This window comes from Micromys minutus (assembly GCF_963924665.1).
Source record: "Micromys minutus genome assembly, chromosome: 18".
Lineage (NCBI taxonomy): Eukaryota > Metazoa > Chordata > Mammalia > Rodentia > Muridae > Micromys > Micromys minutus.
In genome coordinates, this window is record NC_137953.1 from 32,015,165 (window position 1) to 32,028,463 (window position 13,299).

Genomic DNA, 13,299 nt, shown 5'->3' on the forward strand with positions numbered 1-13,299 from the left:
ACGGATCTTGTGTGTGGGGAAAACCACATGGAGGAGAACTGGAGGCTTCTGTACAACCACAAAGAAGCAAAGGTCTCTAATGCAGGGGAGAAAGTGAAAGAGATGCTTTTGTGTAACATAAACAACGTCTGCTTTCCCCACAAGTATAACCTTTCAATTAAAGATGAGCCCTAAGGGGCTGGAAAGGTGGCTTAGCGATTGAGAACACTGACTGCTCTTCCGGAGGTCCTGAGTTCAATTCCCAACACCCACATGGTGGCTCACAACCATCTGCAAAAGGATCTGATGCCCTCTTCTGGTGTGTCTGAAGACAGCTATAGTATAAATAAAATAAATACATAAATCTTAAAAAAAAAAAAAAAAAGAAAGAAAGCACAGAGGTGAATTCTTTCAATCCCAGCACCAGGGAGGCAGAAGCATCTGGATTTCTCTAAGTTCAAGGCCAGCTTGGTTCTATACAGCAAGTTGTAGGGAAGCTAGGACTACATAGTGCTGGTGAGATTGTTCAGTAGATGAAGGAGTTAGCTGTCAAGCTTGAAGATCTAAGTTCAATCCCTGGAACCTGCATGGTGCAAGGACGAAACTAGCTTCTGCAGGTTGTCCTTTGATCCTCACATAAGAGCTGTGGCCTGTGTCCTTATCCCCAACACCCAAACGAATGTAAAAAATGAAATGACAACAACCAAGTTTTCAACTTTGGGCAAACCTCCTGGTAACGCTTGAGGTATTAGAGCCCTTGGCTGCTGACATAGTTTTGGCTTGCAGTTTTGGTTAGATGAGTGATCTTTGTCTTTAAGTAAATTGGACATTAAACTTTCCTATGATAAGTTTTAGTTTTGTTTAGGAAGTCGGAACAATTAAACTATCTTTTACTTTGTGCCTTCCTTGCCCCATCAGCAGAGGTGGCAGTCACTAGGGCAGAAACCAGGTAAATAAGAAATGGAAACAGCATCTCTTCTTCTCCTTCCTCCCCTCCTCTTTTTCCTTCTCCTCCTTCTCTTCCTCCTCCTCCTCTTCTTCCTTCCCACCTCTATTCTTCCTCATCTCACCCTCCTCCTCTTTCTTCTTCTTCTTCTTCTTCTTCCTCTTCCCCATTTTTTCTTCTCCTCCCATTTTCTCGCCTCTTCTCTAGTCTCTGGCTTCTTACACTTCCTGGCGTGTGTCCTTCCCTCCCATCTCTATCAATGGAAGTGCAATCTTTCTCACATTTCAGTCCTTTGGCATTGATTCCCATGCCCCGCCCCCACCCCATGTGACTTACAGGTCCCTTGTTGTCTGGTTGTTCCAGAACCATTTCCTGTAGTGCTCAGCTACTTTGGATGCAACCTTCACTTTCATTCCTCCCTTTAGGAATTTGCTGTGTCACAGGTTCATAGGTCCTATAGGATAAGGTTAAACATCTCTGGGGATCATTACTCTGCAACACAATTATCCAGCAGAGGGCTTGGGAGAAAACCATAAAGGTGGACTATGGGAATATTTTGGACAATACCCCTAAGCGTGGTAGACTCATGGAAACAAAGCTTTGACCTGTGGCAGAGAAGGGAGGTAAGCAATAAACTAGGTAAGGGGACCAGCCCAAGAGAGAGGCAGCCCACGTGACCAGGCCCTGGTGTGGGGTTTTGCTGGTGTCATGAGCAGAGTCACGATTTTCAGATTTAAGCACTGGCAAATGACTAAGAGACGTCTGCTCTCTGCATGAATGAGTAACTAAAGCCCTTGTTTCTAAGGTTCATTGAGCTTTGAGCCTACTCTCTCCCAATATATTTTTTCTGTATCTTCAAAAAAGGAGAAAAATAACTTACAGGTAAACATGTCCTTTCATGAGGTTTCCTCCACTGCTGGCTTGTCTGCTTATTATTATATGGTGTGTGTGTGTGTGTGTGTGTACACATGTGTATGTGTATATGCATATGTGAATATGTATGTGCATGTGCATGTCTCTCTGTGTGTCACAGTGCATTTGTTGTGGTTGGTTCTTTCCTTCTACTTTGTAAGTTTCAGGGACTGACTCAGCTTGGCAGGTTTGGTAGCAAGCACCTTTACCTGCTAGGCTATCAGGCACCTACGTCCTTTTTGAGACCACTATTCCTCTCCCCCCATCCCTTCTTCCCTTTACCGGGTCTTTCTACATAGCCTAGGCTGACTGGAAACTCCCAGACTTCTTGCTTTAGCCTGACCATTGCTGAGCCCAGCATACCTGGACTGTTGTCATGGAGATTAGGTATGAGAGGAGGACATGGTCTCTCTTCTTTTACTGATACCCTCTCCCCGCACAGCTTCCTGCTGGATTATTGTTAAGTTAGTCCTAACCATCATCACAGTGTGGACTTAAATGAAGCCATGTAGATGGATGATATGCTTTGAGAAGCTGGAAGAAAATCAGACGTGTTTCTAGACAAAGGATGAGCTGGTTCTCAAATCATTCGTTGAACTGGCCAAAGCCCGAGCACACAGGGAAAGTGCAGCCAGGCTGGAGGAGCTGTAAGAGCAGAAGAAGAGTGACTTCGTTCTTCGGAGTCAGGGTCTCACGAAGCTGAGGCTGGCCTGGGGTTCGATATGTAGTTAGGGGCGATTGTTCTGGAACTTCTGATCCCCCTTTCTCTATTTTTCAAATACTGGGATTATAGGCGTGTACCACCACAACCAGTTTTCTCTGGTGCTGAGGGAATAAACTTGGGCATTACTATACACTAGGTAAGCATTTTGCCAGCCGAGCTCCAACCTTAGCCCCAAGAAAAATAATGTGAAAGATAAAATATTAATAACATGTTACAGTGTAATAAATCTCAAAATGCATTGTGTCGAGTGAGAGAAAAATTATGGGACAGTCTCATAATTTCATTTGTATCAATACCCAGAATAGATAAATCCACAGAAGCAGAAAGTAGGTGGGTGATTGCCAGAGACTGGGAGAGTGGAGCTAAGCACAAAAGTTGTGCAGGTCCCTGTCTTGAGTGTGACCCACTCACAAGAGATGCCAGCTTGGTTCTTGTGGAACGAGTGTCACCAACAGATGTTTTCATGCACATCTGGCACTTTTCCCTCTCTGATTTCCCGGGAGTAGATATTTAAAAAGAGGTAGCAGAGGCCAAGTTCCCATCACACACAATTAGTTTAATGGCCACTCCCACACTGGACTGCCTGTCTCCAGCACTCTTCAAAGTGGAAATGAATCTTGCAAAACCCAGTTGTAAAGCTTTTGATTTTTAACTAGTCATTAGCATCTTGCTCAAGATAATGTTTCAATGTCAGCTGGTAACAGTGTCTCAGGCAAGGGGCTCTCATGGCTACAACCTCAACAACTTCACACTTCGTTACGAAATAACTTCAAACACACAGAAGAATAAAAAAACTCATGTGCCCTTTACTCAGACTCAACCAATTTTAGTATCTCATCACATTTGCACATCTAACTTACATGCACAAACATGCATGCACATACCCACACATGCACCATTGTTAATGAACGGTGAGTTGCAGACAGTACTCTTCTTTGCCCTTATCTTCAACTGCTGTTCCCGAACCGAATGCTCTCCAAGTTAGCACAGCACAATTGACAAAACTGGGGACTGTGGCAGCAATGCAGTGATCTGGGATTGCCAGTCAGCTCAGTAACAGATTGAACAAGGTTCTTCTATCCTTGTCTCAGTCAGGATCCTGTTTATTTATTTAATGCCATGAACTTGGAATATTATCACTGAGCCCACTGTGTTTCATGACATCATCACTGGTAAAGAATAGCTTTTGTAGGATGTTTCTCACTTTGGATGGAATGATGTTAATATTTAGGTACACCTGGGACAGGAATACCACACATCTGATTTTACTTCTTTTGTAGTTTATCTTCTATCTCAACAGCCTTTGTATTCTTGTTTGTTCAATAAATTAAAGATGATAGGATTTATTTACTCATTTAACACAGGGTCTCATGTATCCTAGGCTGGTCTTAAACTCACTATGTAGCTAGTGGTGAGGTGTTCGATACCTTTGTCAGGCTTCATTCAGTGCTGAAGACCACACCCAGGACTTCCTGTAAGCTAGGCACGCACTCGGCAAAATGAAAGAAACTTATATGACAAAAGGTAAGACATAGAACCTAGGACATCATTGTTGCCCGATTATATCTGGGAGACTGTGTCAAAAAGGAGGAGGGCCATTCTAGATCTTTTTTCTACAATAGACTCACCTTTGTGACCATAAAATGTAGCAAGATTGCCCTGATTTCAGCATATGTAGGGGACTCTGAAAAATGTTTAAAGTGTGATCTCACGGGGAGAAGCTTACAGAGTGTGATAAAGTTTACTTTAGTTCACATACAGAATAGCACACCCTTTCTTGTTATAGCAAGTCGGTTTCTATAAAAGGCCACATCGTGGACGTGTTCCACCCTGCCCTCCACTTTCCACAGGTTTTAGTTTGATAGGTCGGGACAATAACGGCCTTTAATATGTATTCACCTTCTTTTTAAATACACTGTGCACAGAAATGGGGCAGATCTTTAGAACTCCCTGACATTTTCCCAGTAATCCTTCACGGGATGGAAATAGGATGGGACTTTGCTCAAGGCTTTTAGATTTGGGCTAAATATGGACATGGAGGGCAAAGAAATCCACGTGTCTGGAGTGCGCACAGCTGTGTGGGCTGATCCAGGTGGTGCTGCAGAGCAAAGACGTCTGTGCGGGGTGGGAAGTGGGGCCTGGCTTCACCCTTGCACCTCGGATCCTGTCAGATTTTATCTGGAAACCATCCATGCTGCCTTCTTTTCCTTTTCACCCCTTCTCCACAGATAGAAATTCTAGTCAGATCCATGTGTGCCTGTGTGTGAGTGTATGCACATATATTCATGTACATGTGATTGTGTGTGAGTGTATGTGCACACACACTCGTGTGTATGTGTGTGCTTGTGAGTGGCTATGCGTGTGAATGTATGTGCATGTATAAGAGTTTATGTGCATGTGTGTATGTACATGTGAGTGTGTGTGTGTGTATGTGTGTGTGTGTGTGTGTGTGTGTGTGTGTGTGTGTGTATTTGTAGCACCTTTTTCCCTGACAGGTTCACCATCACTCCAGGAAATTGCCTTCTGGAGTGAATTTTGAGAACAGCCACAAACTTCTTGACTCAGAAATCTTCCAAAGGGTTTCTTGCTTATTTTCTGCAACTATTGACTCACTGCAAGAACTATTAACTGAGTAGTGGTCACACCTCACCCATGGCTAAGTTCTTAAAGGTGGACCCACTGGTTCCTGTGACATCTCTTACACCTAATGTTTAATTTATTCTTTGGAATGGTAATGCATTTCTTTTTAACTTTTTAAGATTTGATCAGGATCTAATATGATGCAAACAAGGTTTGTAACAAAATGAAGGATTTTTGTTTATTAATCCAAAAACAAATTACTCAAGAGTAAAAGGGAAAAATTTGAAAACCATAGCAACGAGCTTTTAGACTGCACCGAGGCCACCATTAGTACAGAAGCCCCCAAAGCTTGCATAGAGTTGGCTCAAACAGCCTGAACTCTGAGACTCATGAAACGATCCTGCGGTCAGCTGGTTGGTACAGGGGAAGAGGGCCACCAACACTGGAAAGCCAGCACACATGCCTGCCTACCTGGTTACTAACCCCTCGGTTTTAAACCCTTGACATTCCTTCCTAAAGTGCTCTGAGCCTGTTCGCTGCGCAGAGCCAAAGCATGTCTTACACAGATACTTCTGTAAGTAAGAGTGGGATTTGTCCTCATCCGCTAGGTGTGGCTGATCAAAACAGGGACTACAGCTTTCTGAAGCTTAGCTTCCTATTTGCTATTCATTTTAAAACATAGCCAGGCCATTTAACAAGCGTCTCCATTCCTCCCCCACCCCATGGGGAGTGCCCTTCTGAGACTGGAGGATTGAACACTTGCCTAGTGCCTATGCAACTGTGCAGGGCTGTCCTCCCACCCAGCCTGGCTGAGCTAAGGGAGGGCTTTCGACAGTGCACAGTGCAAATGGCACTCTCTGTGCCTGCACCATGCTTCTGTCTCTCACTGGCACTATGATCTTGGGCAAGGGAGAAACTTCTGTGCCTCAGTTTTCTCACCTGTGAGATGGGCTGCTCATGCATCCATGTATATAATATGTTTCAGCTTTATCCTGGTAACTAAATGAGTTCATCTAAAAAAGTAAAATAAAATCTAAGCTAGTCTTTAATCAGAGATACCATACAGTCAAAGCAGCTACTGTGAGTATTTTGAAAGCTATTCCTATGGGCCCTAAGGTTTTATGTAGCATGTAGCAGCTTTTGGAAACTGGCTCTTGATAAAGTGAAAGATACATGTGCACTGCCTGGTACACTGTGCACTGGGTAGTTGTAGATTCGTGAGGGTGGTCCCCTTCCTTATCACTTACCAACTATGAGACATAGCACACAGCCAACAGTCTGTCTTCTGTATGCTTTTATTTCTTTGAAGAGAAACCTTTGTGTATGGCCTAATGGAGGTAACTAGATAGACGACACGGCTGGGTGGCCCCGTACTAACCACATCAGGTGGCTGTTCTTGAGCAGCCTTACTCATACCTTTCTATAATAAATGCTGCCCACACCGCTGACAGAAAGTTCATTGCCTGACAGAAACCGTGTGCCCTCCCCAGTACTTCAATTTCTGGGAGAAGTTTGTATAAACCAAGAGATAACGGCAGGAACAAAAGCTTAACACTCAACCATCTGCACATATTTTGTTCACCATCTTCTGATCAGAGGGCACAAAGTCAGGGCTATGTGTTCGACTGCTCAAGACAATTGCCTTTCCGAAAACTTGATGTTTTCTTTGCACCCTGAATGTGTGCCGCTGCTCTGGATGGTCCCCATTACATCCAGGTTCCTGTGCAGGGGAACTGTAAGGGTTGAATAGTCACATCTGGGTCTTTAAGGCAGCAGTGGGGGAGGAGGTGTCATGGGGACATAGTCCACCAAGGTCACAGGTGGAAATGTACTTAGCTACAGCCTCAGCAGCATACTTTCTGAGCCCTGTAGAAAACACATCAAATCAAAACTCTGTCCTTATGAAGCTGGGGTTCTAAGATTTCTAGTTTTAGCCATCACACTGCTTTCCTTGCTAGACTGTATTTTCATACCGAGGCTGGTCTACACAGGTTTATAAATAGGCCATGGAGCATGTGAGTGAGGAACATCAAAGGAGCTGTCTGTTGGTGCATCTCATGGGCTCTGACTCATGAGGGCTAGGGTCACATGCCCAGCTCTGGCTCTGGGACTCGCTGGGACCTGTGTGCACACCCCAGCCTTTCTTTTATACTCTCTGTGTGCTTTGGCCATAAATCATTGCTCTACTTGGCTGTGATTCCTTGTGCAACTCTGGTGATCTTGACAAGCCTATGCTCGTATCATTGCTATACTCCACTGTGATTCCTTGTTTAACTTTGATGATCTTGACAAGCCTATGCTCATAAGAACTTTGACCATGTAAGGTTCGTGCAACACTGTCCAACTATGACCTTGTGTCACCGAAGTCTGTCCACCTGGAATCCTGACCATGGAACACTAGATGTTACCAGCAAAGGCCAAGAAGGGTTTAGAGAAGCCCCGGAGCTGTCCTGTGTGCTTCTGGCTTGAAAATCAACTGAAATTACTTTAAAAGGTTATTTTATTATATTTTAAAATGAGTTATTTGTCATAGGAAAAGTTGGAATGAATCTATTGATTGCGTCTATCTCCAAAAGCAGTTCAAACGTCTTCATTTCCTTTCTTCTTTATAATGTTTTGTGTTTTTAAAGGTAGGATCTTGATGTGTGTCTGGAACTCATTATAAGGTCCAGGCTGGACTTGAACTCATGGCAATCTACCTGCCTCTTGGAATTGAAATTACACCACCAGGCAAAGATCAATGTTTTTCTTTTCTTTCCCTCCCTCCCTTTCTTCCTTCTTTTCTTCCTTCTTCCTTTTCTTTCTTTCTTCCTTCCTTTCTTCCTTCTTTCTTTTCTTTCTTCCTTCCTTCCTTTCTTTCTTTCTTCCTTTCTTCTCTTTCTTCTTCTCTCCATTTCTGTCTTTCTCTCTGTGTCTCTCTCTTTTGAGACAGGGTCTCACACTGTAGCCCAGACTACAAGCCACATGGCTTAACTCCTAAGTGTCAGGACTATAGGCATAAGACCTGCCTCAAAGATTGTTTTCTAAGATCAAACTTAGACTAAATGGTGAGTTCCAGGTTAAGCAGAGCTAATAGTAAAACTCCACCTCAAATCAACAACAATAACAAAAATGTAGGGAGCCAATTAAGTCCTTGAGAAGGTGCACTGTTGACTTGGGCACAGCCATATGAAGGACTTCAATGCCTCAGCCCCATGGGAGTGGCAAAGCCACATGTAGCAGCCATCTTGAAGCCATGAGGGCACAGGTAGAGCTCATAGGATTTGCAGTCAGTCGTAGAACACTTGCCTGGAATGCTTGATGCCCTGGGTTCAATCCCCTATACTGAAAGAAAAGGAAAAAAAAGAAAGGTAATAAGTAAGCCAGACTTTGTCTGACTTGACTGAGCTAAGATCAGTGCCCAGCCTTTCTTGCACGAATTCAAAATTCCCCGTGTGGTTGTTCTAGCTCTTGAGACCCAGTATAGGCATGAGTAATGTTATGTACAACATAGGTAACTGTGCCACACAGACATTAACATTAAAATGCACTGGATATTGATGGGCATGCAAATTAGCTCAGGAATTGTGGGGATTTTTTTTTTTTTCTGTACAAGCCAGATAGTAAATATCCCGGCCTCGTGGTCAGTGTGGTCTCCGTGATAATTACTTCACAGATCAGCTGCTGTGAACAAGCAGCCGTGGCATGGAATTGAGTGAGCGTGCCTGAGTTCAGTGACGACATCGCATGTATAGACACTGGATTTGTGCTCTATGCAATGTCCCTGTGTCACAAAGGATTTTTTAATGGTTTGGGTGTTTCTCAACCAGTTAATTAAGTAAGAGCCTTTCTTTGCAGGCTGTGCTAAACATACAGCTGTCTGGATCTGGCTCACGGCCATAGCTGCTGACTTGTTCTGGGCTGAAGAGATGGCTAGAAAACTAAAAACTAAACTAAACCAAACTCCCTCTTGCACATACAGGAAGGGGGAAGGAAGTAGGGAAAAGACAGGTTTGGAAGCTCTGTCTTTCACTTAGGCTGTTATGGCAGTTGAAAGGCTGAGCAAGAGAGGAGAGAGGCCTGAGAGCCAACTCGAGTGGAAGAAATGTGACTGGTGGAAATTTCATGCCTCCCAAATCCTGCTTAAAAAAATCTTTCCCAGGTCACTCAGTAGCTGAGGCTGTCCTTGAACCACTGACTGTCTGCTTCCTCTTTCCAAGTACTAAGACGACAGGAAGGCAGTATTAGAACAGCTCTCAGCTTGGCCTTTAACTGACCTAGACTTCGATTAGTAGGTAGCATCAGTTGGATGTTCTGTTTTATGTGAGGGTGTGTCCATCACAGGGATAAAGGAATAATGAAACCTAAGGCTGCACACCACAGGCCTCCAGGCAGAAAAACTAGGCTGAAATTGATCTGGAAGTGTCTTCCATATTGGCTAGCCAGAAGGTGATATACAGGGAAAAGTTTTCCCTGAAGGGAAATGTTTCCCAACTGAGAAAACAAGGTGAGATGGACCCACTGGTGTAATGGTGGCTAGAATGTTCGTGGGTTAACCAATTGCATCCCAACTGAATTTGAGGGAATAGATCCTGATGCAGTCAAACTAGCCAAAAAGCCTATGGCTGGGAAGGTCACAGGTCCTACTGATGGTTTGCTAAATGAATACATGGGCAAACCACTCTCTAAACATTTCTGTTTCTATCTATAGACCAGTACTACTCTCAGCATGGGTTAGAGAAGCTTTCTGCGGAGGGCAACAGTTAATGCAGACTCTCATAACTGTCAAAGTGCTGAGAATAAGTTCAGTCCTTAGCCATAAACAGGACAGTCCCTCCTGTCACCCCCCTCCAAGGCCCAGGGAACATTGCAGAAGAGAGTGGGAAGCCCAACACTGAGGAATCTGATGAAAGTAACACATCAGCAAGAAAAGGAAAAGAACACTGTGAAAGCCACCTCTGTTCTGAAGTGGAAACTGGAGGATTCTTTGAAAAATTAGTTGTATTGGATGGTGTTTTGCTGGGGCAAACTCGTGAAGGAGTATTTTAAGTGAACACAGGTGAGAGGCTAAGGGAGACTAGTGAAAGAATATTTCCCTGAAGCAGACACAGGAGAGGGGATGTTCTGCTAAAGCAAGCATGTGAAAGGACACAGGATGAAGGATTCTTTGCTAACACCTTGCCGGTATTGATATTCCTTACATTGCGTAGTTAGGCCTTCTTTGTTGGGACTCCATAGAGAGAAACACACCAACAAACTTCTGGTGGTGTGCTGCCGTTTCTTGCCGCTTCCTTGGACTCAGGTTGATTGGCAGAGTGATGTGAGCTGGGACAAGACATGTGGAGGACAGGAGATGTTTGGAAGGACAGTGACAGGGGCTGAGGTTGGTTTGCTCATAGAGGTCGCTGTACAACACTTGCCCGTGGTTCTCACTTCTTCATTGATCTTTGCTTTGGTGAGAGAGGCACAGCCGAGAACTTTCCCTGCTGTTCTTATTGGCCCTGGTTCTTCCTGCTGACTCTTGCAGAGGCTGAGGCCTGGCTGTCTCTGGTAGGAACCCAACTCTACTAAACTGAACTGCGGGTGTATCTGTGGCGTGTTTGCAAATGGATCAAGCTGCCGCTGCTGACCTGTGAACTGAACGGCCGCTTTCCAGACAACACAGATGGGAGTTGCTCCAAAGATCCCCTCCCCGTCCTTTCTTTTTCACTACTTCTGGTGGGTGATAGGCTACAAGGGAGGTTAAAGTGTTTAAGACCCATCATTAAAAATAGGATTTGAAAAAAATAAATCAAAGATACACTGTTCATGTGGTGACCTGGAGTTCTCTGCTCTTTGGTGCCTTCCTGGTGGCTTTGAATGTCACACTATAGTAATGGCAGGTTGATTTGGGGAGTAACAGACTCCTTGACCACTTGATCAGTCTAGAGCTTCCTCAGATCCTGTAGAAGTGAGCATGAACGTGAGGAGGGGCTAGAGTAGTGTATGTGTGGGGTCATCCTGGCAGAGCTGTGAGGACTGGACAGAGGCCAACCATTATCCACCCAGAAGGATAGGGGCTGCTTTTCCTGAGCTAGACAGGAAAACAAGCCTTTCACCTGGGGTAGGGACGCTAACTGATCTTATAGAAGTGTAGACTCGGTCGCAGAGAGTAATTTGCCCAGCACCACACTCAGTGATGGGACAGGGATTTGAACCCCTGCCGTCTGCCTCCAGAATTTGCTCTTGATCTCTCCTACCATACAGAGGGTGTGTGGAGGTGTTGGCCATGCCCGGTGAAGCTCTGCTGCCTTTTTTACTTTTTGCCTTTTGTATTTAAATAGGAACAAAAGTTCAATCTTTGTTGTTAAATATTCAATTCTACTGGGGGAAAATACGTAGTTATTTTGGTCTTGAATTCTTTTTATTCCAGTGTGGCCTCAAGCATGTTAGGCAAGGCCAGCTACAACTCAGGCTACGAGTCCAGATCTTAAACCTTTTTAAGAATTCTTTTCCCCGTGGTTTTAACCACACCAGTGGCTATTTTTAGTCAAAACAAGGAGGTCATGTCACTTGCTGGTGGCACTGAATGAGCTGTGAGTGGTTTCACAAACAAACAGCAAGAGTGACAAGAACAACCCCCAAAACACAGTGACAGGGTCCATTTCAACAAAGCCACAGGCACGAGTTAAAGGTTCCTGGGACTTTTCATCTCTAATTACACGGTTTGTAGTTCAGTTAGTGGGAACGGTCCTGGCGCCATTTTCTGAGTCTTAAACAAGATTGTCTTTTGCATCAAGCCGACCCAGAGATGCCAGAAGCAGACCAAAAGGGAAGAAAATGGATAGAACAATGTCAATGGACTGTTTCAAAAGGAAGGTTAAAGATTTTCCCATTCACCCTCTCCAGTGTCACACTGATCTTTCAGGCCAGCGTCTTGGAGTGTGTTCAAGTTAAGAAAAAAGGGCCACATTCTTCATTAGCTAGCAGTAAGGAGCACATTGTCAGTGTGTCTAATGCTGGCTGGAAACCACAGCAAGCATTGGGATCACGAATAGGGCTGCACCCATTCAACTGATTTGTGCTGTTTACTGATGTTCAAAAATAAAGACCCCATTGATCCAAGTTCTTGGACCCTGAGTCCTTTCATCAGCGTGTAAGCCATTGGCATGGCACACAAGGCCCCAGAAAGGGAGGGCCCGAGAAAGGGTTGTAAAGGAAGTAGACTTGGCTCACCGGGGTCTGTGAAGGGAACACTGGGTGTCTGTGGGGTTGGGCCAGGGGCCCCAGCTGTCAGATGGGCCCTGGCCGAACCCGTGGTGTGCAGCAAAGGGGCAGAGTTTCCAAGAAGGAATTAGGAGCGGATCGACATGGCAAAGGAGGGCTGGAGTGGGAGAGAGCCAGCTGGGCCTGGTGCCAGGAGGGTACAGCAGGCACCTGAAAGGCATTCCTGCTCAAATGAGGGCCATTGTGCACAGCACGTCACCCCTCACCCTGGGGGCTCAGCTGGACCTCCTGAGAGGACGCTGCAGTTCTGTCCTCTCACATACATTATTGGACACGCAGACCTGCCACTCAAAGGCGTACTTCTTAGGCTCTTAAGAGATTGTAAAGCAACATAGAGGATGTGAAGGAGGAGACAGGTCCTAAGACTCTGAGTTCTCTTTCCCTGCCTACCCTTACACACACACACACACACAGACACACACACACACAGAGATAGAGAGAAAGAGAGAGAGAGAGAGAGAGAGAGAGACAGACAGACAGATATAGATAAACACACACACATACACACTCACACACAAAACCACACACACATACACACGTACACACATACATACACAGTCACACACACAGAGAAAGTCATACACACACAGATACACAGTCACACTCAGTCACATACACAGAGATATACACAGTCACACACACACAGATACACAGTCACACACAGTCACACACACACACACACACACACACACACACACACACACACACACACACGTTAATAATTACTACCATCTCTCTGCTTCTCCTCATTCTAAGGCTATTCTCATGGAGTGCCGGATGAGCCTTGATTGTGAAGGTCAGAGTGAGCAGGTGTGCGCATATTGTATACTTTGTCACCCAGGCTACTTCCAGTTCCGACAATGCAGACACTGTTGCCATCAGTGACCACTCGAACCGCTACATTTCAATGGAG